The sequence below is a fragment of the Pseudorca crassidens genome, chromosome 14, assembly GCF_039906515.1.
Source record: "Pseudorca crassidens isolate mPseCra1 chromosome 14, mPseCra1.hap1, whole genome shotgun sequence".
In the NCBI taxonomy this organism is placed as follows: domain Eukaryota; kingdom Metazoa; phylum Chordata; class Mammalia; order Artiodactyla; family Delphinidae; genus Pseudorca; species Pseudorca crassidens.
In genome coordinates this window covers 33,607,550-33,635,290 of record NC_090309.1, presented here as the reverse complement: position 1 = coordinate 33,635,290, position 27,741 = coordinate 33,607,550, and the positions used below count along the sequence as shown (strand labels likewise).

At 39.4% G+C, this 27,741-nt stretch overlaps 1 protein-coding gene and 2 long non-coding RNA genes across 3 annotated transcripts in view; 2 read left to right on the top strand and 1 right to left on the bottom strand.

Annotated features, from left to right (window-relative positions):
- Positions 1-27,741, bottom strand: part of PPP3R1 (protein phosphatase 3 regulatory subunit B, alpha) — a 113,218-nt gene that overhangs the window by 61,967 nt on the left and 23,510 nt on the right. The window lies entirely within an intron of this gene.
- On the top strand, positions 7,315-19,768 carry LOC137206161 (uncharacterized). The gene is made up of 2 exons (XR_010934489.1): positions 7,315-15,282; positions 16,913-19,768. It is a non-coding gene; the product is annotated as an uncharacterized lncRNA (long non-coding RNA).
- LOC137206160 (uncharacterized) lies at positions 20,664-23,517 on the top strand. Its single transcript, XR_010934488.1, has 3 exons — positions 20,664-20,753; positions 21,093-21,199; positions 23,155-23,517. It is a non-coding gene; the product is annotated as an uncharacterized lncRNA (long non-coding RNA).

Sequence of the window (27,741 nt, the reverse complement as noted above, 5' to 3'; positions counted from 1 at the left end):
TAAGGCAACAGGTACCAAATAGCCCTGCCAAAAACGCACATGTTTTTAAACAATTAGAAAAGTGAAGAGGCAAAGGACATATCTAATAAGTGGATTGTTATTCCTAGAAAACTTAGCAACCAAAAGATGATTCTTGGGAAGCATTATGGAGGTGAGTTGGAAGGAGAGACACTTAAGATAGAGTTACCAGTTACAAGAATGGTAACAGCTAGACATGCAGTAATGAGACGTACCAATGGTGGACAAAGGAAGGGGTCAACAGGAAAGACATGGAGTAAAAATGGACTGACTATGCAACCTAGCAGGTGTAGGGAACAAGAAGAGGGAGAAATATAAGATGACTAGTTTTAGTTTGGATGACAGAAAATAGTGTTACCGTTGAGAAAAATAAAGAAATCAGGAGAAGTTTGATTACTGAGTGAAAGAGATGAGATTGGATTTTAAAATGCTAAATCTGTGTTGCTGGTGAGATATCTTTGTGGAAGCACCCAAGTAGAAAGAAGCCGGAGGTGCAGGGTAGAAAGGCAGAGAGATGTGGGAATCAACTGGAAAATAGAGATTGTAACTGAAATCTTCAAATGTCCCCTCACTTAGTGATAAGAAAAAGAAAGGACCCCAAGATCGTAATAAAGTTGCTAAGTAGAAAAAAATTTTTTTAAGTTTTAAGGAAAAGAGAGAGTAATGTTTACAGTCATATTTGACCACAGCAGCTTTAGGCTTCAGTATCTCCATGGTTATCTTTAAGAAGTTAGATATGTCACAGGTAATTTTATCCAGATCGTTGTGATATCCAGAAATCTGCCTAATAATAAAGTACTGATTGCTGTTATTTACTTATATATCATATATAAGAGTGGCAGAGGAGCTAAATTACCACTTCTGTAGTTATTTAAGACATTCCAGTGCAGTATTACCCTAAAATACCCACTTTCATTCATGATTATATTGATTAATGTCAACGAGAAACCACATTTAATTTTATATGCGTACATGGGAAGAAAATGCCAATTGAAAAAGAGACTCAATTAAAACAACTTATCAGTAATGTCTGTTCCTTTTTAGTACACGTCTGTTAACATACATTTAGAGGAAACGTCTACCTCTCCTCCTAGATAAAATATATATGTCCCAGCTCAAGAAGCCAAGATTTAAGAATATTTTGTACCTTTCTGCCACCTAGTTTCACACACAATTCTCTTTACTGTGGGCACCAAGGTTGCATGGGGAAGAAATCACCTTCCTTCCCAGAATCCCTTTTTATACTGAGAAGAAAGCAGGGATGCCAGCTAGCCCCCTGCTCCAAGGTGTGGTTGAGCAAAGGTTCCTTGGCACCTGAGATGGCAAGGGAAGTGGCTAGCTCCCCTCTTGCTAAGCAGCAGAGGTTTGAGCCAAGGATTCTGAGTTCCATCTGGGAAACTCATTTCTCCATAGAAACCATTTCACAGAGAGTTCTATAAACAATGGCCTTCTTAACAAAAGCCTACTTAAATTATAATGTAGCTGAAACTCTGTATTTGCTATTAAAAACACAATGATAGAAAACAGTGCTGTTAAAAATATATAGCTTTATGAATTAATGAGTTTAAGGGAAATGTATACCAAGTGCTGGATGGAATTTTTTTTTTCAATTTTAAGCATAACTACTTTTTAAATTATGGAGCATATGCAACTTTAAAGAGAATTAATAATATTGAATCTGTTCAAAATAAAATCTTCTCTATCATTTACTTTTCAGATGAAATCCAGATTAGAAATATTTCTTAATTAGGAAAAGTTTCCAAAAATTATGTGGTAAATTGGCTGTATAAGTTATTCCTGTATTATATACTGGACAAAAAAGGAAAGGAGGTGAAGGAGCTTCCAGGGATTGATTCCTGAACCTCTTAAATCCACATCTAATTCCACGTGCTGAACAAAAAATCCACAGTGTTTTTAAAGGCAATATGTTAACACCTTTTACATGATGCACTTTATTATATTTCTATACTGATTATTTTTCTATATGATAAGTACGTTACAATTGAGTAATTATATGCATAAAGATGACAGTTGAAACCATGAGAAAGAGGACAGAAATCAGAAAGCATAGAAGCAATAGGGCCAGACCAAGGGCAGAACCAAAGGTAACATCTACATTTAAGTGGCTGAAAGAGAAAGAAGTGACAGAAAAGAAAATGGACTAGGCAGAAGGGCAGGAGACCCAGCAAGGATGCTCAGGAAGCCGAAGGAGAGGGGTTCGAGAGAAAGGGGTGGTCCAGCAGTGTTGTCAAAGAGGACCAGGACAGATGGAGTAGCGCAGGGAATTGGTTTGCATTCATACATATCCACTGAGATGTCCTAGAGTGTGTCTTGAAATAGTTTTTCTGAATTAGAATTCTCACTTATTTCTTTGCTCTCTTACACATAAAAATGAGGACCAAGAAAAAGCCATTTATTTGGACTCTGATAGTATTTCCATTTCACTAGTTTACGAAGAGTATTTACCTTATAGCATTTACCTAAACAGTATTTACCTAAACATAACAGAAAATATGATTTAAATGAAAAACAGATATAACACTAGAGAAAACCTGTTTGTCATACTTGTTAACTCTCATATATACTTGCACACTCACATTATCCCCACATGCTCCACACAAGACCCTACTTCTGATCCCACCTCTGGCTCAGTCCACTTCTGAATGAATTATGAATTTTCCGTTTATGAATTTTGGGTAGTTGTTTAAATCTAAGTCTGTGTTGTGTAGTGTGGTAGCCTCCAGCCACTTGTGGCTGTTTACATTTAAGTTAATTAAAATTGAATAAAATTCAGTTCTTCTGCCTCATTAGCTACATTTCAAGTTCTTGATAGCTGTATATCTAATGGGTATCATACTGGCCATCACAAAAAGTCCTATCGAACAGCACTCATCGAAGTCCTTTACCTGAAAATATTCATCACCAACCAGTAAATAATGTTTGTTTATTAGGAGGGTAAGCAAATTTCAAATACAAGTTAATTGAAACTAGCTTAGGTGCCCTTGGCATTTGAACAAACATGTAATAGACACACACACACACACACACACACACACACACACACACACACAAAACAGAAAAGTATATCTGGACAAATGAAAATGTACTAATCTCAGGAAAAAACTGCAATGTGGATATATTAGAAAGAGAGAGAGACTGAAAAATTAAAAATTTAAAGATTATTGTCAGTACTTATACTGACAAAAAATGCATATATTCTATATTAAAATGTTTAACATAGCTTTTTCAACATCTAACTGTATTGCAACAAACATAAAAAATTTAAAGTTATAAAAATATTTTTAGCAACTGCATAGAATTAATAGTTAATTTACTTTGTTTTCATTAAAGACATTTTTAAAAATTTATTTATTTATTTATTTTTGGCTGAGTTGGGTCTAAGTTGCTGCGTGTGGGCTTTCTCTAGTTGTGGCAAGCAGGGGCTACTCTTCATTGCGGTGCGCGGGCTTCTCATTGCGGTGGCTTCTCTTGTTGCAGAGCACGGGCTCTAGGCACGCGGGCTTCAGTAGTTTTGGCTCATGGGCTCAGTAGTTGTGGATCATGGGCTCAGTAGTTGTGGCTCACGGGCTCTAGAGCGCAGGCTCAGTGGTTGTGGTGCATGAGCTTAGTTGCTCCGCGGCACGTGGGATCTTCCCGGACCAGGGCTTGAACCCGTGTCTCCTGCACTGGCAGGCGGATTCTTAACCACTGCGCCACCAGGGAAGCCCAAAAGAGTTTTATTTTTTACTGTAATCTGATCTCCATATTTTACCCACAGCATTAATACAGATTTCAGGTAGCAATCAGGACACTATAGAGAAGTTTTAAAATGCAAAGCAAATGTATAAGGGATAAAGTATGAAACCTGTCATCTCACAGAGATTCCTAAGAGATCTTTAGTAAATAAGGGATCAGGGTTTCAGTTTTATAGTCCATCTAAAAATAACATTCCTTAGTGCTGAATCAGGACTTTGAGCATACAGCATACTGAATCCTCTTCTTTCAATGACCGGGGTTTTTCTCAGGGAATTTTCAAGGTAGGCCTTGGCTTCCAAAGGAAAGGAAAGGAGTAAGCTGGCAAAACAAGATTGGTTTGGCATAGAATATCCATTCACTGACTTAACCCAGCTGATATATGAAAAGGTAGGCACACAAGGATCAGGCTAAGCCCTCAAAAAGGGAAGAGTGTTTTGCAGATTATAACCCACAGGTACTAGGGATTACTCATTTTAGATGGCAGATCTCAGAAGTGCCCCCAGACTTCTCCTGGGAGTGAGGAGGCAATGCAATGCCATTGCAGTGCCATTAAGGGAAAACCATGCCCTTACGGTATGGTAAACCATACCTGGGGCATAGCTTAGGATGGCATTTCCTAGACGGATGTGTGGAGAGTGGGGAACTCTGAAGCTCAATACGAGGCATTAGTAACCTGTCCTTTACCTCCATTGTTTCCACTAGAGGGAACTACTCTGAATGGTCCACTTTTGAGCAAGCCTGGTTCTCGCTTTTGCGTGCCACTGGACCCTGGGTAATTGTTTAGTGACATAAATGGAAGAGCTTAATTCGAAAGGGCCCCTGGGGGAAAACCATTGGATCAGTAACATGGTTATTACGGAAAACGTTTTACATACAGAAAATTACAAAAAAGAAAAATCATCTGTAATCATGTTAGCAGGAGATATCATTATTTATATTTGGATGTGTATCCAATCTTTTTTCTATGTATATACACAGGAAAAAAATTATGTATGTATAATATATAAATGTATATGATATATAAGTATATTATATATATGTTAAAAATTGGGACCTACTGTCTTATATTTTTCTACTTACTATTTTGGAAATGTTTCCCACAACTATACATATTCTTCAAGAATGTGATTTTTAATTTTTATATATTCATTAATGTTAATGTATGCCATAATTTATTTAATGACTCCAAAACTTAATTTTGATTTTGGTTGTTTTCAGTTTTTCCTATTACAGACAACAGTATATTAAACATTTTTGTAAATCTTTGTGCACATCTCTGATTGTTTTTTTAGGATACATTCATAGTAGTGGAATTATAGAACGAAAGGGTGTAAACATTTTAAAGGTTTTGTATCATATATATATAGAGAGAGAGACAGAGAGAGTCTCAGATTACTCTCAAGAAAGTTTGTACCCATTGTAGACTCCCACCAGCAGTGCACATTTCCCAACAACTGTACAAACTATGTATTGAGATTTCTTTTTTTTTTTTTTTTTTTTGCGGTACGCGGGCCTCTCACTGTTGTGGCCTCTCCCGTTGCGGAGCACAGGCTCCGGACGCGCAGGCTCAGCGGCCATGGCTCACGGGCCCAGCCGCTCCACGGCATGTGGGATCTTCCCGGACCGGGGCACGAGCCCGTGTCCCCTGCATCGGCAGGCGGACTCTCAACCACTGCGCCACCAGGGAAGCCCTGAGATTTCTTTTAAATGTAGGTTTTTAAAAAACTGGCACCTCATCATAATTTGCATTTCTTAGTTTACTGGTAATATTGAACATTTTTCTTAAGTTTTGATCTTTTAACTCAACTGCTGAGAATATATTCCTGTGACATACCTGTTCATTGCTCACTTTTCTTGGGGAAATTTGTCATTTTTAGTGATTTATAAAAACTTTTTGTATATGAAGGATATGATCCCCTTATCATGTGTTAGGGTGATTCCCCCCAAGCTTGTAGTTTGACTTTTGATTCTATTTGTGGCATTTTTAAAGATTATTTTTCCATTCTGCATATGAGGGGGAAATAACATATGGATGACAATTAAAATGTTCATACCTTTAATATATAAATATCCTTCTAGTTAAGTAAGAACTTTTTTCATATAATTAATCTATCTTTCCTATGCTGAACATTATAGAATATATAATCAATGGTTAAACTGGAAGGTAGACTAGTAAATTACCAACCACTATTTACTTACAGAGTATGTGTTAATTAAGGCTGACTTGAAAGTGGCTACTTACTCTGTTTTCTATGGAATAGCGAATCCAATTCATTCAAAACTTCATTTGACCTTAAGGAGAAGCAAAACTGATCTGTCAATCATATTCTTCAATGAAGAGGAAAGTAACGTATGAAAATGTTGCATCAAAGCCACGTAATGAACTATACATGCAACCAAAAATTAAATCTTCAGAGACTGAAAATAGCTGAAGATACCTTCTGAAATTGTCAATGACCTAGGGTCAACTGTGTGCATTATTTTGTCATAATTTTGTATCAGTTGCACACATAGCCTATACAATGTATATGGTTATAAAATGGTATGTGGGATACACATTACTTTATGTTTTTTCTCTATCAAGTACATACACTACTCAAAAAATTACACAAAATTGTATATTGTATTTTTCTTTCTCTCCATGGTATCCTAAGTAAGGTAAATTACAGAAAATTAAACCAGCCTATTATTTGTACATAAATGTAACTGCAACATAGTTCCTCTACATTTACATTTTATGAATACATGAAAACAATCTGCTTCAACAAAAGTAACATCATAACTAAATATAGTCATAAGCCCAAGATCCATTCTGGGTAGTTAATTCGCATTCTGTTTTTCTGCTGGAATGGGTTCTTCCTTGTGCAATATTTTAAATTAGAAATATCTTTTGGGGACTTCCCTGGTGGTCCAGTGGTTAAGAATCCTCCTTCCAATGCAGGGACATTGGTTCGATCCCTGGTCGGGGAACTAAGATCCCACATACCGCGGCACAACTAATCTCTAAAGCCCATGCACCACAACTAGAGAGAAGCCCACGCGCCCCAATGAAAGATCCCGCGTGCCACAACTAAGACCCAATGCAGGCAAATAAATAAATAAAATTTTTTTAAAGAAATATCTTTTTTATAAAAAAAGAATTGACTAGTTATTTCAGTTTTCCTTGTAATGATTAATTTATCATAGAAATTCGCTTTTTCAGGACAAACTGGTTGGAACAAAAATTTGAATTTTTCACTAGCATATTCTCTATAATGCTGTTCTTCCAGAAAATGTAAGAGTAAACAAAAAGGCATATTTCATTTTTTAATTTTTTTGCGTTACGCGGGCCTCTCACTGTTGCGGCCTCTCCCCTTGCGGAGCACAGGCTCCGGATGCGCAGGCTCAGTGGCCATGGCTCACGGGCCTAGCCGCTCCGCGGCATGTGGGATCTTTCCGGACCGGGCCACGAACACGTGTGCCCTGCATCGGCAGGCGGACTCTCAACCACTGCGCCATCAGGGAAGCCCAAAAAAGGCATATTTTAAAGAAATAAAAATATACAATGTAATGTTGTAAATTAAGAATATTCAGTAAATGAACCATGCCTGCATATTCAAGACTGTATCATTAAAATTGAGTATGCTTTTTAAAAAGTAATTTCCTCTTTTGAAAAGAATTTATGAACATATATGAGATACAAAAAATTTATAATACTATAAAATAGAACTTGTTCCATAAAATTGGCAAATTAAACTAGTGTTAAAATTCTCAAGGTCATAGCTTGAAATTGCAGTGTAGATATATTTTATGCATTTTGTCAGATTGGGGAAGTTGACTGTATTTCTAGGAAAGTGTTTTAATTAAAAAGTTGTATATTTTTGAGTAAGGCTGAAATGTTTGGTAAATAAGTTTCGTCCAGTGAATTCTGTTTTCTGTGATTTTAAAGAGCATCTTCAGGTCTTCATAAAATCAGATAACATTCTCTTAACTACTCTGAGTGACAAATCAAAAAGAAGAGAGATGTTAACATACAAGCAGATCACCTTTGCCCGGAAGCAATTGAGTTTCAGGACCCATTCCACCCTAGACACAAATTTTGTCAATGATGATTGTGCTTAGTCTCTATTAGCTTTTTCCATTTTTTTTCTTAAATAGCTGCTCATATTAGTTCCAAGACACTACTATAATCATTAATTACTTCTTCTCAGCAGACAAGACTCTCTCTTTCACTATCAAAGCATTTACAATTAGCAGGATCTTTGTCCTCTTCCAGCGTCAGCATCAGTAGCCTTAGAAGCACAGTTTGCCAAGAAACAAAAGGACTCTGCAAAAGGCAGTGGGGAACAGTGAAGAGTAATAGAAGGAGGAAACAGTAGAGCCTCCGGTCCAGCATAACAACTGCATCCAGGTCCACCCAGAAATCCAGATTCTAACTGTACTCTTCCTGTTCACCACCTCCTCCTTTCTCGCCCCTACGCTAATCTCAAGCTCTGAGCTTTGATATCCTCAACTTACACTCTCTTCCAACCCACAGTCAGTCCCTGGGTCTCCCTGTTTCCTTGTTTCCTTTTATGGGATTCTATAAAACACTAAAATTAGCAATTAGGATGTATCCACCCAAGAGCCAAAGGATAGTTTTATTTGCAGAAAGCAGGTTACAGAAATTTCTTTAAAATTGATTGCGATGTCTAAATGCTGGGGAAATACTTGGCTATGACTGAACAAAACCTGTCCGTCATGCAGTTGAATAAATTGCAAAGTAAGAGCACAACCCACCATGATATATTTTAATCTGCTATTCACTACAAAACAACCTTGATGCTATAGAAGAAAGACTTTCTTCTAACAGAGAAGGCTGAAACCCTATGGTCCTTTTAAACTGTGACTATATCTCTCATTTTTACCTTTTCTAAGTTATGCAGCAATACAGGAAACTCTTCTTAATGATATAGGATAAAGAAGGGTTTGATAAAATGAAAACTTTTTGCATAATAGTAGTCATTTTAAGTTAACTAAATATGTCAAGATCTGATTAGTAATGGATATTTTCAGTGTAGACTAAAACCTCATTAATCGGGACACCAGAGATGTTGAAATTCATCATTTGCCTTTAGCAGATGCCTTGAGGAAAAGACTGGTCTTTGGAGGATGGAGACAAAGTGGTCCTGGTGCTCAAAGGGTGTGTGTTTAAGAGTAAGGACTTAGAGGGTTGAGATCAGGAAAGGGGGCTCAGCAGACTCAAATCAACTAGTGGCTGAAGTGCGCATGTTTCTGTCATAGAATGAATAGGCGTTGGACAGGCAGGGTCTGCAGGATGTTTACACAGTGGTGGGTGGAAGAATTAGGCCCTATAAAGACTGAGTTTAAGAACTGTGAACCCCAAAAGAGTGCTCCAGTACCAAGCGTTGGTGAAGCAAGGAGGGATCTGAGCTTGGCTGTCTAGCAGGGTATAGAGAATCATAGGTGTTACTGGAAGGGCATGGGAATGAGTATGAACAATTTGTAAAGATACAGACTTAAGCACTTTGAAACTCGTACCATATTTTTAATCTTTTTAGTTGACTGAAAATAATTTTGTGGGTCTAAGAAGAGTGGAGGTTAAGTTCTGGGCCTGGAAGTAGAACTCAGGTCTGTGTGATGCCAAAACTCAAGCTTTTCACCACTATGTTATACTGCTGTTTGGTGCATAACCATGGTGTATGCCGGTGTGAGTGTGTGTGTGTGTGTGTGTGTGTGTGTGTGTGTGTGTGTATGCACACATTCACCGTTTTTATGTGTTTGATTTTCCTTTAAAATAAAATAATAACTAGGCTTCCCTAGTGGCACAGTGGTTAAGAATCCACCTGCCAATGCAGGGGACACGGGTTTGATCCCTGGTCCGGGAAGATCCCACATGCCGCGGAGCAACTAAGCCCGTGCGCCACAACTACGGAGCCTGTGCTCTAGAGCTCGTGAGCCATAACTACTGAGCCCACGATCCACAACTACTGAAGCCCGCAACCCTAGAGCCTGTGCTTCGCAACAAGAGAAGCCACCGCTATGAGAAGCCCGTGCACCGCAACGAAGAGCAGCCCCCGCTCACCGCAACTAAAGAAAGCCTACGCGCAGCAACAAAGACCCAACGCAGCCATAAATAGATAAATAAATAAATAAATTTATCAAAAAAATAAAATAAAATAGGATCTAAATGCTGGAGAGGGTGTGGAGAAAAGGGAACCCTCTTGCACTGTTGGTGTGAATGTAAATTGGTACAGCCACTATGGAGAACAGTACAGAGGTTCCTTAAAAAACTAAATATAGAAATACCATATGATCCAGCAATCCCACTCCTGGGCATATATCCGAGAAAACCGTAATCTGAAAGGATACATGCACCGCAATGTTCATTGCAGGAGTGTTTACAATAGCCAAGACATGGAAGTAACCTAAATGTCCATTGACAAATGAATTGATAAAGAAGATGCAGTGTATGTATACACACACACACACACACACACACACACACACACACACACACACACACACAATGGTCAGCCATAAAAAGAATGAAATAATGCCATTTGCAGCAACATGGATGGACCTAGAGATTATCATACTAAGTGAAGTTATTCAGACAGAGAAAAACATATCCTATGATATCATTTATATGTGGAATCTAAAAAATGGTACAAATGAACTTATTTACAAAACAGAAATAGAGTCACAGATATAGAAAGCAAAGTTATGGTTACCAGGGGGGAAAGGAGGGGAGGGATAAATTGGGAGATTGGGATTTATATTTACACACTACTTTATATAAAACAGATAACTAATAAGGACCTACTATATAGCACAGGGAACTCTACTCAATACCTGTAATGACCTATATGGGAAAAGAACCTAAAAAGAGTGGATATGTGTAGATGTATAACTGAATCACTTTGCTGTACAGCAGAAACTAGCACAACATTGTAAATCAACTATACCCCAATAAAAAAGTTAAAAACTAATAATCAAATAAAATAAGGTAATTCTGTCTTGTAACTCTTTTGTTCATGTAACACACTAGGCTTTGGAGAGCTCTGGTAACAATGGTTCCAGGGCCCCAACCCTAAGCCTAAGAAGCATATTTAAACAAAGGTCAATTCCCTCCATAAAGAATCATCCCAGAAGGCCATACTAAAGCTACCAATGACTTGAGCCTTTAGTCTGTCAGAGAGCAAGCCCAGAAGTTGAGATGAGGGAAAAGACAATGGTCCAACTTCTCTGACTTTGTAAAAACAGCCAAATCATGGATACATTTGGGAACATTCATGACCACAGACTCACCAACTTTTTCTCATTTGGAATTTTTTTCTTATTTGGAATGGGGTATTATGTAGAAATAGCAGAAATATAATCTTCTCCTCTGTCTTCTCAACTAGTGTTTCTACCTAGTAGATAATCATATGTAACAGTAAACTTTAAAAAAATCACAACTTTGTTTATACAGTAAATAAATGTGTTTCCAAGATACACAGGAAGCAGATATATGAAGAAAGTGAATTTTTAAACTATCTTTTTTTCATTTTAAACCCAGCTATGGTTTCCTTGCTTGAACACGTAGCCCTCCATAATACTGTTTTATTTTTATATTTCATGTTTGGAGTTTGTGATTATATAAAGTACATCAGAGAGTGTATTTTATTAATATGGAAGTTGGTGAATCAGATCCAGGTCCTTAAGTTTTGTCCAGAGTTTTGCTCTGCATTTGCTCGCTTTTTTCAGGGGAGCAAAATAGTCCTTCCCTCCAATTCCTCCACCATGTGGATGGAGTAATCACAACAAATTTGGGGGTCCCTGTGTGTTAGTAGGGTATAAATATTGTTGAAATGAACCGCAATTTTAAAAATGGCTTTAGAAAAATAAAAATAGAAAACATGCCTCTCAAGATCACAATCCCTACCTGGGATGCATTTTCACATCCCTAACATGAAGGATTTAGAATAAATGAGGACTAAGCCTCATTCCTTCCAGCTCTAAAGGTCTATGCTTCCATTGTTTCTAACAGACCTTGTGAACCTGCCAGAACAAAACCCAGCAAACTCCAACTGCAGCCTCGGAGAGAACAAAGAGGCTCCTCTTTATTTCCTGGGCTCAGTAACTATTTCACTTCAGAATCTCATTTTAGTGGCTGCAAAACTGGGACCTGCCACTTTCATTTCAACCAGGATCACATGGATCAAAGTCAGAGAGAATCGGGCATTCTTATTCAGGATATACACCTGAAAATAAATTTAAAAACTAAAGCTAGGGAATATACTGATAGAAAAAAGTTCCCATGACAAAATAATTTTTTTAAAAAATATTTATTTATTTGGCTGCACCAATTCTTAGCTGTGGCGTGTGGGATCTAGTTCCATGACTAGGGATCGAAGCTGGGCCCCCTGAACTGGCGGGCGGATTCTTAACCACTGCACCACCAGGGAAGTCCCCTGGAGCTTTTTTAAAGAAGGAAGTCTACTACTAGATTAGACTCTAATGTTCCAAGAGAATCTTTGGCGTAGAAATAATTTACAATGCCCGTACTACTAGAAGAGTAGGTGATAAATGGGAGAGAAAACAGTTTGAAAATCTTTATAAATAAAGGTCTCCTAAGAAAGCACACACACAAAAGGAGAATTAGTTAAAATTTCATGTAATCACTTAAGGTATTTAAAGGCTCTGTTGTCTTCCTTCACTTAAGCCCGCATAAATTTCTAGAGTTTTAAAAACTCAAAATACTTAATTTATTCTGTATTTATTTTATCTGTATTCAATTATTACGCAATGAAAATGTTTCCTGAAGATTCCATCAGTGACACAGTGTGTGCATGGCACACATGCCATAGTATAAATTGTTCTTAATCGATGCTATCAAAAATAAATCGAATCCACAACCTAAGAACCAATCTGGAATCTAACTTCTCTGTGGTGGAATTAGGTGTGTTTTAATTCCAGGTAATTGATTAGGTCTAATTACCGAAATAGAAAACTTCTAATTTGCCAGCAGTCAGTGTTATAACTGGGGTACACCACCGGAAGGTAGCACTGGAATTAAAGCATAGACCTGAATGTTAATTCACCCACGTTCTGCCTACTAGCCCCATTCTCCTCCTGAACTACACCCCCATGTGCCTTTTGCATGCAGAGCTCTCTTTGAAGCTGTAAGAGCTTCATGCGTGGGAAATCAGGGGATTTAAGCTGCCTTATACAAAAGCATATGATTTGGAGTCCAGGGGATGCTGAAAATTACTACATATTAGTAGTCTCCTTCTGGGGAGCTCATCTGAGTATGAGACCCTCACATTTTGCATTCCTTGCACCTAGGGTGTTTAAATTGGTGGCCTCAGTCCTGTAGCACCAGGGTTTGTTTTCACACTTACTTAGTTCCCCTGGATTTTTTTTTTAAACCTACTTTGACAAAAAAAAAAAAAAAAGGAGCAAAATAGGAAAAGAAGGCAGGGGCGGGGAAAGAATAAATCATTACACAGCTCTCAACCTCCACGGGGAAACAGCAGTACAAACCCACAGATCCAGAATTGTCAAGCAATGGGGCTGTTTGTTTACAAGTCTTAGAATCAGTTATGTAACTAGATGAGTTAAGGAAATCAAGTGAGTGTTGGAAGGGGAGGGAAGGCCAATACTTTCTGAATTAGTCAAAAGACTTGTCTCTGAAATAGATTCATAAAGACTTTCTGTTTACTTAATTTTAGTTTCTTTATGAATTTCATTTTTGAGTTAATTGTACCAAAAATACAGTGTTTCTATGCAGATAATGACCCCTCATTCTTGATCATTGATTTTGGATACTTGAAAGCACTTTCCCACCACGGGATTTGTAAAAGTGATAGCAAGCATTTATAAGGGAAATTGGAATAGCTTTTTATCCACTGACCTGGAATTCCTCTGTCTGATTTAGCAGGAGGACGTATTATATGACCAATGGATTAATTCTAATTCCTCTCCAACCCTCACCCCGTAACTTCTTTTTTAAATTGGTTATTTGTTTTATTTTTTAAATTCTGCGACCATATAATGTTTACAAAATGAAGACCTTTAAACCTATTTCTTTTTCTTTTATTTATTTATTTTTGGCTGCACTGGGTCTTCGTTGCTGCACGCGGGCTTTCTCTCATTGCTGTGAGCGGGGTCTACTCTTTGTTGCTTTGTTGCGGTGCGAGGGCTTCTCCTTGCTGTGGTTTCTCTCTTGTTGCGAAGCACGGGCTTTAGGTGCGCGGGCTTCAGTAGTTGTGGTGCGTAGGCTCAGTAGTTGTGGCTCTCAGGCTCTAGAGCACAGGCTCAGTAATTGTGGCGCGCCGGCTTAGTTGCTCTGCGGCATGTGGGATCTTCCCAGACCAGGGCTCGAACCCGTGTCCCCTGAGTTGGCAGGCGGATTCTTAACCACTGCACCACCAGGGAAGTCTCAAACTTATTTCTATATAAATAAATTTGGGGGGGAACTGAAACAGTGTAAAAATTTCAACTCTAAAGAGAAGTTAGAAAATCAAATGATTTAAATAAGTCATTATATTGGACTATAAATTTCATAAATAAGTTACTCTCAACAAAGCTCTTAAATAAAAAAGTTTTTATGATCTTTTAAATACCTGCATTTATATTTAATACTCTTTAAAAGTATGATTTTTTCCCTGAAATCTTACAGCCAGGATTTAGTGCTATGAGTATAATTAATCAACTTCTAATAGCAGGTTAAATTCAAACTACTGAGGTTTCAGTCAGTAAGTTTATGGAACATTGTTTTTTTTCTCATCTAGCTAACTTGTCCTTCAAATTGAGTTGGTTTAGTGTTATATGTTACTCCCTGGGGAAAACCCTAAGGGAATTGTTGGAGAAGAATTATGTTTTTCACCAGGCAGACAAAAGATGAATTCAGGCCCTCAGAGGATCTCCTCGGGGTGTTTTCTGCTAATGGTGCCAGAGCCCCATGACCAGAAGGGAGCTGCACAGCTGAGACATGGTACCCAGAGGGCCGCTTAGCTGTTGCACCTGCCACAATAGACACTGAGAATAGGGATTAAGTCCAAGCCAACCTTTCAAGGTAGTATATGGGGAATGGCTACTTTGTTTTCATTTAATTTGAGTCTTGGCATAGGGCAGGATATTTGGTGGCCTATGTCCTTCTACCTAAGTTAAAGGTAGGGTTGAGTTGATTCATTGTCTAGAGAAAAGAGGAGTGCAACCAACTACAATAAAAGACCTCTGCTCATGGGTAATATTTCAATAAACATGTGTTCCCAGTCCAGGAGCATCACTGAGTCTCCGTAATTGGGGGTCTGATATTTACCAGCCTCCAACAGTGATGTGAGTTTGATAAAGGGTCTCCACCCATTTAATTGTGAGTGACTATTAAACAGGAATATGAGTCAAAATGAAAGGACAAAGATGAATATCTACTTAAGACTGACTTCTCTCAATTGCTATTCAAATTCTTAGGTACTTCTGCACTTTAAGGCCATATCATTCCAATAATAGGCAATGAAGATGATTTATTCCATTTACGTGGAGGTAAATTTTGTGCATATTTATACATTGTATAGGTTGTTAATCACTGTTTAAAGATAGTGATAGTGTGCCTACAACTGTTTAATTATCTTTATCTTGTCTTGCCTGCTGTCCAAAGACATAAGAAAATATATTATTATCATGTAAGTGATAATCACAATTATAATAATGCTTTACCAATAATGCCTTAATATAAATAATGAGCTTAACCTTTCAAAGCACTCTTAGGTATATGAGCTAATTTATACATCATTAGAGCTCATTATTCCTTATATACATTTTTCTGAGATGTGAAATGGCATCTTGTCTTCACAAGATGAAGATGGGATGGATTTTAGACATCTCAAAAATTAAGTATACTTTATTTCTATATGTGTATTATGCTTCAATACAAAGTTTAAAGACTTTGATAATATAACATGCATTTTGATTCGGTATCAGAAATTACTAAGACTGAGTGGGCTAAGTCAATTCTCAAGAAAGGATATAGGTAGCTTTTATTTTTCCTTCAATAAAAATTTATAAAAGTGTCTTTTTTTATTTTTTAAATTTTTTTTGGCGGTACACGGGCCTCTCACTGTTGTGGCCTCTCCCGTTGCGGACCACAGGCTCCGGACGCGCAGGCTCAGCGGCCATGGCTCACGGGCCCAGCCGCTCCGCGGCATGTGGGATCTTCCCGGACCGGGACACGAACCCGTGTCCCCTGCATCGGCAGGTGGACTCTCAACTACTGCACCACCAGGGAAGCCCCAAAGTGTCTTTTTTAAAGTCATAAACTGTCTATACTTCAAAATAAGTTTTACCACATGATTTGGAGGTGCTCTTGGGCTCTCTGGGGATGGGACTGAAGTTCTGTTACAATATCTTAGTTTAATTTTTAAGTTCAGAGAGAAGATGGGGACAGAGAAGAAACGCATGTCTGTACAGAGCAGGGGAACTTTTGGTATAACTTCTTGGAAGTGGCTGTTTCAGGTGGTGAAAAGAGCATGGACTGTCCAGTTGTGTGGGTTTCAATCTCTGCTCTGTTATTTAAGCTCACCGAGCCTCGGTTTCCTCATCTCTAATACGAGAATGTGGCTTTGCAGAGTAAGTGCTCAATACCATTACTGCAGGCAGGAGACATCAACCAAATGACCCCTTGGATGTCCTTTAAATGCTAGACTTAAATCACTGTAAAATAGACGAACCAATTCCCTTTCAATAGTGAGTAGTTGAAAACATCCCCAAAGATGGCAGAATAAGCTATTAAAATGGGTTTTATAAAGGAAAAAAAACCTTCTTCCTTTGGCTTTTATCAACTATAAATGAAAGCTACTCTATTCATAGTCTAAAGCCGAGGAAATAAGCTTTTGTAACATGCTAATATTTTCACCTCACGAAAATAATTGTTCCTAGGAAAGACAAGTGTTCCTACACTTAGCCCTACTGTTTGAAGTATAAGGATTTGTTATATTTTTTTGCCTGAATCGAAAAACCAAGGACGGTTTGAAAAACTTTAAGCAGTGATCAAGTGCCATGTAATTCTGAGTTATGAACTATCTGAGGACATTAATGGAGCACGTTATAAATATTAATTAGTTTTTACCAACACCCTGTGGTAACAGCTTTATTACCCCTCCTCCCCTTTTAACAGGCAGGGAAATGAAGATTCCATGAGGCCAAGCGCCTTACCCTGGGGATATGAGGAAGAAGTTGCCCAGCCAGAAAAGGGAATCAGAGAAGGTTGGAATCAGAGCCCTGTGCGTTTCCAACTTAAGAAGAGACTCGTTCCTTATGTATAAAAACATTTCTGCTTCTCTTCAGATTGATATAGTTGAGGGAAAGTGGTTTATGTGTCCTCCTGAGACTCTCAAAAATGTTAGCTATTTGTTTCCAGCACCTGCAATCACAAATCATGTGTTGGTAGTACTAACACTTCCAACTTTGAGATCTAAATTTACTTACTAAATTTCAGATTGTTCCTATAAATGGATTAAAAATGGAATTTAATAAAACAATAAAAATCAAAAGCAACAAAGAAAATAAAAGATTTTCTCCCTAAGCAGATAAGTGATTTACATGTTTATTGTGGTTTTACTTTTAGATATTTGTCTCAACATTGTAACTTGTAAGGTAACCCACAGATTATTTTACAATCTCCTCTTCTGAGTGTTTAAAGGGCACTCAGTAAAGACTTACTGGTTGAAACACAGATACCCCTCCCAGTTATAGATCGACCAGTGACTAGTATAGAAAGTTTTATAATTGATAACACAGTGTATACACAGCTACTTATTCAAATATTCAGTTAATAAAGCACATTTACTGGTTTAACCAAGTAAGTTGTGATTAGAAGAAAGAGCCAGAATTAGCCATTATGACTTCAACTCAGTTAACTTTGATAAATAAACACCTCGTGTGATTTCTTCTTCAAAAGATAAAACTTTGACAACAGGAGTCTGATGTATGACTTTTAAAAAACAGAAAGAGATTGAATGTGTCAAGAGTCAGAAAAACATACATTGTCCAAATTTTGTTTTCCAAAAAATCACTTATCCTAGCCAAGAGTAAATAACAGAGGGTCCTTGATCATCAGTATTGGGTAGTATGAAAGATGGAAATCACCATCACTGGGTAGGTTTTTTTCCATAATAAACTACAATATTGGTTTATGTAGCATCCATATAACTCTTTTCTGTTATACTTTTGGAGTTGCCGTGTTCAAAGTAACACCTGGAAATTGTTGACTATAATACAGAAAAATAGAATTGAATTTGGTCTTTTTTTTTTTTCTCCTCATTTATTGAATTTGGTCTTATGAGCTAGGATTCAGCGTCGAGGTACTGCAGCATACTTCTGAAAATAAGCCTTGCAAATGTTTTCCACTAGAATATTTATGGATATAGTAATTTAGGCAGTCATTCCCTAGAGTAGATTATGACATGCCAGTAGCTGAAAGATGAGAATAAAACCTAAAGTGTCCAGTTGCAACTAGAGAGAGCCATAAAAAACCCACATTAAAAATATTTTTAAAAAGCACCTTTTTTTTTTTTTTAGATTGGTACTAAGTTAAAAAGATCCACACATTTGGGAAATTGTCTTTATGACTTTTTCTCACAGACCACTTTCCTTCCTGTTTGTCGAATAAAATAAATAACGCCTGAGATTTTAATTTTAGTTTCTCAAACAAGACAAAACCAGTTGAACTGCTTTATATTGTCTCCTGAGCCAGGAATTGAGGTCAACCGTCACGAAAAAATAACCACAATTTGACTTTTTGTGTTTTGTAGGTTAATACCAGCAAAGAAGGGGGTGAGTTGTTTATATCCTTAAAAATAATTTCAGAAGAAATGAAAGTCTTCAGCTCACTATTAATCATACTATTTTCCACTTTTTTTTTCCGGTGAAGAGTTTATAAATGCCAGTAAAGGCCTTATTTTGTAGAAATTACTGAGTTTAAATACATGTGAAATGCCATTGCTTCGATAGATAGCTTCATAGACAACGAGATCAAAGCTGTTAACATACATTTCAAGAGCCTTGGCCGATTGATGTTCTTACAACCGTCATATTTTAGAGACCTTTCTAAATCATGAGTTACATGAAATAGAGTAAAGAACCTAAGAAAAAATTAGGCAAGATTGTTTCATTGAGCTGTCCCTTTCCCCTCTGGGGCCTATTAACTACTACACAAACAAGGCTGCCTCTTATTTCGTCTTATTTGGCGTTGGTACACACCTCTAAGTGAGTGGAGCCAGTCCTCTAGAACTGGCTGTCTCCTCTTGAACAGTTTGTTATTCATATTTCAGTCGCTTTTTTTTTCATGCCTCTTTTTCACTTCATGACGTCAGAGTATCTGATACTGATCAAATCAATGGAGGTAGCCTAGGGTACAAGCATTTCAGAATAGGATGTTAATGCAGTACTGGGTATATCTCACTCACTGGCACAAGCTTTTTGATGTTGGAGCAGAAAAAAACTGTTCAGAAATGTCTCCTTGCCTCCCTTGCAGGGTTATAGTGGTTTACCAGGCCAAGAATTAAACAGAGAAGAAAGGAATCCATTTTTAAAGGCACATCCTTTAGATGACAGATGCAGAAGCCACATGTATTGGCATTTCATTACTTAGAATCTTATTCGAGTATCAACGTTTACCTAAACACAAAGGAGGAAGGAGCCAAAGATTCAAACTGTGTTTAATTTGGACTCACGTAATTCATGCTTGGGAAAAACTTAGGGGTACGGAGTCTTCTGCCCATTCACGTGAAACACCCATTTACCATTAATAGGGATAACCATATTTGTTGAAAAGAAAACCTGTCCTTTAGAACTTAGACCTTAGGGACAGAAAGATGTCCCCAGCTAATAGCTGATGGGAATTGTACAGTCTCCAATTTGCTCCCTGCTGACCTGGCATCACTGAATTTGGAAAAGCAGAGCCAGGTTCACCCGGGGGTAGCAGAGAAGAAAACTGTTTTGAAACAAAAAAAAAAAAAAAGAAAGAAAGAAAGGTGATTATACTTCAGGCTTTTAAATTGAGTCACAGAAGTCCCTGCCTAATTATATCATGAAAACAAGCTCCAAGTTCCTAGGAAAGAGAAGGTAGTGGTAGATTTATTCTTGTTTACTCCTTTCAACCAACCACACTTGAAAAGGTTTTCTTAAAATAATGAAATTAGACTCATCTGATTAGATGAAATATTTCAATTTGGAAACCAAATGACGTTTCATTTTCAAGGATTCATGGTAAGGGAAAACAGATGGGAAAAATAATCTTGACCCACAGAAAATCACAAACCTTGGGTTATATCCTATCACTAACCTTCTTGACCCCAGATGTGAACAAGAGGCCAGCCAGTCACTGAGGCAATACAGTATTAAAAAACCGTTGTGGGTGGAGCATATTGGGAGGTGCTGAGGGGAGACAAGAAGTAACGGAAAAGCATAGTTCTTACCTTTAAAAAGTGTATGACGGGGCTTCCCTGGTGGCGCAGTGGTTGAGAGTCCGCCTGCCGATGCAGTGGACACGGGTTCGTGCCCCGGTCCGGGAAGATCCCACATGCCGCGGAGCGGCTGGGCCCGTGAGCCATGGCCGATGAGCCTGCGCGTCCGGAGCCTGTGCTCCGCAACGGGAGAGGCCACAACAGTGAGAGGCCCGCGTACCGCAAAAAAAAAAAAAAAAAAAAAAAAAAAGTGTATGATGAAGTCTAAATATTAGTACAAAGCATGTGGATGTTTGCATTCACTTTCTCGCCTTGACATTTTCTCTCCCCTTGGAGAGGATAATAAACTACAGGGTCGGGAGGAGGAAGACTTGGGCTTCTCAGTAGTCTCTCAAATGGGGTGTAAACAGATCTCTGAACAATCAGAGCCCTTCACTAGCTTCAGAACAGGATAAGGATTAAGGATGGAGAAAGAAGATAAGTGTAACATTTCTGTCTTCTGCCCACATCAACTGAGGTGATGGAAGATGTGACTGCCCAAGAGAATTAAGGGTAAGTGGATGGAAAGAAAGGCCTGGTCCTGGAATTAGGGAACCTCGGGTGATGAGGTTGCATCACAGAGAAGAGTTCGATTATTTTTATGCATCTGATTAAGATTTGACTTGGGAATATCATTGTAAGGTGGAGATCTTGAGATGAACTGAATATATGTGAACCAAACTGTACAACTTAGATTGATACGGAAAGAACTTTTTTTTTACTTGAAAATATTTTTATACCAATTAAATAGAAAATCCTCTTCTCCCATCTAAAGAGGAATAAGAGGGAAGTCTGGGGCTTGGAGCCCTGAGCTCTAATAGTTGGTGCATTAATTTGTTTCACTCTTTGAAGTTAGGAAGTTAGACCCACATTGAGGTGTCATGGAGGAGCCCAAGAAGCTTCAAGGTCGTCCAGTCTGTCCTGCCGCCGGTACCACCTAGTGGCAGCCAGGAATATGTGTAAGTATCTTTTTAAAAATTGCTGTAAAAACTTACAAAAAGCATACATCAGTAGAACTCATTGTTAAGACCAGTTTAAAAACTCGCGAGAATTCAGAGTAAATTGTCAAGGGTCCTTCTGTTCCCTCTCCCAACCCCACTGCTCTTCCTTATTATTCTTATTAATAGTAACCTGCCTTTGCTATGTATTTCCTCAAATCCCGACCTCTCTCTCTGTCTCTCTCTCTTTCTCCTTCTCTCTGTCTCTTTCCCAATCTGTCTGTCTCCCTGCACTTAGTTTTTAAAAACAGAAATGGAGGGGCTTCCCTGGTAGCGCAGTGGTTGGGAGTCTGCCTGCCAATGCAGGGGACACGGGTTCGTGCCCCGGTCCGGGAAGATTCCACATGCCGCGGAACGGCTGGGCCCGTGAGCCATGGCCGCTGAGTCTGCGCGTCCGGAGCCTGTGCTCCGCAGTGGGAGAGGCCACAGCGGTGAGGGGCCCGCGTACCGCAAAGAAAAAAAAAAAAAAAAAAGAAATGGAATCAAACTAAATATTATGGGGTGATTTTTTTCCACTTCCCAGATATCTTTTTTAATTGAAGTATAGTTGATTTACAATGTTGGGTTAATTTCTGCTGTGCAGCAAAGTGATTCGGTTACATATATATATATATACATTCTTTTTTTAAATATTCTTTTCCTTTATTGTTTATCATAGGATATGAATATAGTTCCCTGTGCTAGGACCTTGCTGTTTATCCATTGCATACATAATATCTTACATCTGCTAACCCCAATCCCTCCCCCTTGGTAACCACCATGCAGATGCTTTGGAATTACTCTCATAGAGTCCACCTAATTTGTCAGGTGTGAAAATGTAGAGCTCAGGAATCTACATTTTAACAAGCATCTGAGATCACTCCGATGGCCTGTGAGAGGCCCTTGCAGATTATTAATGCAAAGCAAATAATCTGAAAAAAAAAAAAAAGAAAAAGCAGAGAACCTTTGTTCCTGGAGATGGCAGACACTGGAGAATGTGCTTACGCCCATAAGGGATGCCTTGATTTAGTGGTTGTTGGCGCTCCTGAGAATAAATGGATACTAGCCTAAGCTGAAGAAGACCACGGTGCAGTGAACTCTGTGAAGACTCTCACGGAGCACCAGGCTATGTATACAAGGCCTGGACTCTTTCTTTTTCAGACCAATTGTCGTCAACGCCCATCTGTTTGTTTTGTTCCAAGAGTCACTATTTAGCCAGGCCCAAGCTGTTTTCATTAATATATTGCATTTCTGACAAGCCTCTCCCTGGATGTTCTCCAAGCATTTTAGCAGCTTTCAGCCTGTCTTCTCTCATTCCCTGAGGGAGGAACAAGTACAAGTTCACGCCAACGCATTCGAGAGGCATTGCTCAGAGCAGCTCCTGGGGCACCAGATGCAGGAGGGAGGGAAGAGTGGGATAGCTCCCAGCCCCCTCTCCTCTGTTCCATCTCCTTTCCCCACCCACCCTGCCAAATGCTCCCTGGTGTCTTCAGCAGGTGGCTCCCACCCCTGCCTTCAAGTCTGCTCAGGCAATTTCCCTCCTGAGATAAATGAGCTCCGAAAAGATTCACGGGCTCTAGACAGTGTGGGACTGCCAAGAACCACATGTATCTGGCCAAAGTGAAGGCTCGAAACCACTAAGCAAAGGGCTCTTGCAGAGACAGAGGTGGACACGGCTTAGGCTCCTGTGCAGAGGTGGGACTTTCAGGCAGCCAATGTCCACCGGGGGCAGAGCTCCAGTTCTCCAGGGTCCAGGCGCTCCAGCCTCGGCCACGTGGATCTGCCTAGACTTGCCCTGACTTCTCATTCCTGTGACCTTCCTTCTGGTAAACGCCTCTCAGCTCTACAGACTCTGATTTCCTCAGATCCACTGAGGTTAACCCAGTTGAATTAACCCAGTTTCTGATTTAGGTTCTTCTCTGACCCACATTTGCTAGGTCCTGCCTTCTCAGGCGTGGTCTCCTTGGCCTGCCTGGTCTTCAGCCTCGTGACTCCAGCCTTGATGAAGACACAGAGGATCAGCAGACCGTCTGTGGAAAACACTGAACTCTCCTCTGATTGTTTATGAGGAACATCTGACTTGTCAGTTTTCCGGAAGGATTTATATAAGTGAAGGAAAGAGGAGAGGACTGCACTGGCACCTACCCCTTGGAAGTCTGTTCAGTGGTCTGCCCTCTGGAATTGTATTCCCTGATGCTTTGTGGAGATGGTTTGACCCCGGCAGCTTGATTTCTAGTCTCAGGGGCCCTTCTGCATCAGTGTCTTCAGGTTTTGAAAAAGTAAACATACAGTAAAATGAACTCTGTGTGTGTATGTGTGTGTTGCGTCCGTTTCTATGAGTTTTAACACCTTTATAGATTCATGCAAATACCACCACTACCAGGATACAGAACAATTCCATCCCCTAGGAAACTCCCTCATGCTGTCCCTTTGAGTATCCAAGTTTTATTTTAAGGCCTTAAATCTCATAAAGATCACTAGGGAAAGGTTAAGCTCCATAGCAAAGTTAAAGAAGATAACCTGTGTTCAATATTTGAAGGGAATGGTCATTCAGGACTGAGTTCCTTCTACAGGATGAGGACAGATTCTCACAATCCCAAGTTCTAAATGGGTTCTTAGGTTGTCTTCCCAAGGAAGTTGGCTCAGCTCTCCCTTCCTACTCAGACAAGCAAGAGCTACTTAGCTCATGGGCCATGTCTCTCTGTGGACAGCCTTTTCAGTGGGAGGGAAATGTCAGCTTCTGGGGCTGTCAGAGATCAAGGGTTCATAGACTTCTTTTTTTTTAACATCTTTATTGGAGTGTAATTGCTTTACAATGGTGTGTTAGTTTCTGCTGTATAACAAAGTGAATCAGCTATACATATACATATATCCCCATACCTCCTTGACTTCTAGTGGAGGATAAATGTATTGGAATCATTTGGGTTTTCATTCTGCCTCTTCCACTCACACTAGCTGTGATATTAACCTCTCTGAGCTTAATATCCTCATGTTAACAATGAAGATCTTATGTATATTATGGGGTGGTTTGAAGGATGTCACAAGATCCTATACATAGAACATCTGCCACAAAACAGGCGCACAGTGAATGTGATTTTTTGCGTTTCTTTTCCCCATTTAATCCATCCCCCCCAGCCCGCCTCTAAACAGAACCCTATCCAAACTAGCTCAGTCAGCGTTTATCTTATTTTTAAGCCCATAAGAGAAAAAAGATGGCTTAATCTTTCTCCTAACTCATCCCAGGATTTTTAACTTTCCCTGGCAGGAAATGATTTCTTAGAACTAACTTAAAACAATTAAAACCAACTTAAAACACTTTTTCTTTTTGGAGTAGTTCCACTATAGAGTCCTCAGCAGAAAAAGAGAGTAGCTGGCCGGGGCAACTCAGATGCTGTAGAGAAGAAAAGGCTGGATTACGTTGTGATAATACACAACCCCCAAATCTCAGCAGTGTTTTACAATAGTTTCTCATTCTTCCCCCCTCCAAAAAGAGGGATTGATGTAGCTTAGAGGAATGGATGGATGGATAGATAAGTGATAAAGCAATGATAGCAAAATGTTAACTATAAAATCCAGGTGATGGGTTGTGGATTTCGGTTGTACACTTCTTTCAATTTTTCTGCCTATTTCAACATTTTTCACAATAAAAGTTTAGGGAGAAAAGTTTACTTCTCACTTATGCTCTAGGTCCAGTAAAGTTTGGCTAGGGTTCTGCTTCATGTCTTCTCACTCCAGGATGCGGGATGATAGATCATCTTGAAAGCGGACGGTTGCCATGGCAAAGGGAAAGAGAGCTCTGCTGGGTATTGCACAGGCGGTCGGCTGTTTCAGCCTGGAAGCAACATACATCGTTTCAGCTCACAACTCATTGGCCTGAGCTCCTCTCACATGGCCCTACCCCAGTCATGAGAGTGCAGTCCTGTCATGTGCCTAGGCAGGGGAGGGCTGGAAACATTTTGTGGGTAGCACAAAATGACGACCCTGACATAAATAGACTCCTTCAAAGCACTGCACACCTTAACCCCGTCATCATTAATAATACTAACATGAAAAGGCATCTTCACTTCAAGAAACATCAGAGAGAAGACTCAGATGCTTTTTCTTACTCATCTACCTGCCTTCTTTCAGTTTCCTTTAAAGGGAGCAGGACTAACCCATTGAAGGCTAATATATTCCAAACTCCTTGGCTTTTTTTTTTTTTTTCCCAGCCAGTCAGCCATCCAGCTAGCTCTTTCTAGAATCTCATCACTTTTTTTACTGAGTCAGCTCATTCTCACTGAGTCAGTCAGAAAATGTGGAAGCCATCCAGAGAACTCCAGAAAGGCAGAAGTTAGATGGAAGCTGGTGACGCTTTTCAGAAACAGGGTCATCAAAGAAAATATCTGAATAAACACGATTTCAAAATTATTCTTGACTCTACACTTTAGAGGAGTCAGGAAAGACTTCATAGCTGACGTGACATTTAAGTTGGCACTTGAAGGCATCTGCTAAGAAGAAAATGGAGCAGGGCATTCCAAGCAGAGGGTACAGGCTGTGCAGTGTCAAGGAGACAGTCCCAGCTCTGAATACCTGAAGGAGAATCAGAAATCCACCGTGGGCAGAGGCTAGAGTGCCTGTCAGGATTACTATTCCAGCACAAGAGTGAGGCCAAAAATATTGTCATATTTTTCATTGGTCAGTAAATGGGGAATAAAATACCATACTTGCTAAAAAAAAAAAACAGAATTAGTCTTATCTAGTGCTCGAACACTAGTTCCTATGACTTCAAGTAGTCAAGGTCCTCTTCAAGTAATTTGCTGTGCAGAGAGCTATAGGTTTCTAACTGAATACAGAGTTTCTAGAAATGGAATGCTTTTATTTATTGACAATAATTTAGAATCATCTATATAGACTTAATCAATTCACAGTAATTTTGGGGGGGGAAGTCATTGATCTAGTAGACTGCAAATAAAGGAAGGCAAAACCACCGGTTAAAAAAACAAACACGGCGGGAGTGTGGGCACAGGATGAAGTCGTTTTAAATAAAAAGCATCAGAAGGAGGGTGATGAGGAGAAGAGAAGGAAGGTATTTTGCTTGTGACATTATTTAATCCTAACACACTCTGAAGTGGATAGTATTGTCACCATTTCACAAACGAGAAAACTGAGAGTCAAATAAAGTCATTTCTTGTAAAATCAGCTGTTTAAACTTGAGCCTTATTTTTCAAAATCTGAGACATTTTTCTTCTGTAAAACGGACATATGACATGCGTTGCCTACCTCACAGAGCTGTTGGGAGGATTAAAAGACATAACAAATAGGGACTTCCCTGGTGGCGCAGTGGTTAAGAATGTGCTTGCCAATTCAGGGAACACGGTTCGATCCCGGGTCCAGGAAGATCCCATATGCCGCGGAGCAACTAAGCCCGTGCGCCACAACTACTGAGCCTGTGCTCTAGAACTCGTGAGCCACAACTACTGAGCCCGTGCACCTAGAGCCCGTGCTCCACAAGAGGAACCGCCACAATGAGAAGCCCGTGCACCGCAATGAAGAGTAGCCCCCCGTCGCTGCAACTAGAAAAAGCCGGTGTGCAGCAACAAAGACCTAACACAGCCAAAAATAAATAAATTTGTTTTTTAAAAAAGAAGAAATAACAAATAGAACTTTTGACATCACTCTTGACATTTCTCAGATTTTAAGTTCTCTGATTCTGTCCGGATGTTTGCATATTATTTAAGAACTGGGTCTTTGTAAAAGAGACTCTATGGGCTTCCCTGGTGGCGCGCAGTGGTTGAGAGTCCGCCTGCCGATGCAGGGGACACGGGTTCGTGCCCCGGTCCGGGAGGATCCCACATGCCGCGGAGCGGCTGGGCCCGTGAGCCATGGCTGCTGAGCCTGCGCGTATGAAACCTGTTTGTGGAGAAAGTCTTTCCCTAACATACCTTAAAATACATTACTTCAAACTATTTATTTTTAAATAATTAAAAATATTGTCTCTACATACATTCTCCTTCTCCTTCTTCTCCTTCTCTGCCCCCTCCCCCTCCTCTTTCCTTCTTTTCCTTCTCTTTCTCCTCCTCCTCTCCTTCCTTCCCCTCCTCCCCCTCATCTTCTTCTTCCTCCTTCTCCTTCATCATCTTCTTCTTCTTCTTCATTTTTTGTATAAGACCAGAGCACAAGCTTTGACCATCACCCATGCATGGAATATTCTTTTAAACACCTTCAGTTTTCCTCTTTGCATTTTTAATACTTTTGTTTAAAAATGTATTTTGTCCTCTCTGACTTTTTAAACAAAATGTACCAAGTAATAATGTTATGTGCCAGTCACAATTTTATCTACATTAACGTATTTAATCCTCACAACCACTCTTTAAAGTAAATATTTTTATTATCTCCATTTTCCAAATGAAAAACTTTAAACTCAGAACTTCCCTGGTGGTGCAGTGGTTAAGAATCCACCCGACAATGCAGGGGACAAGGGTTTGAGCCCTGGTCTGGGAAGATTCCCACATGCCACGGAGCAACAAAGCCCGTGCGCCACAACT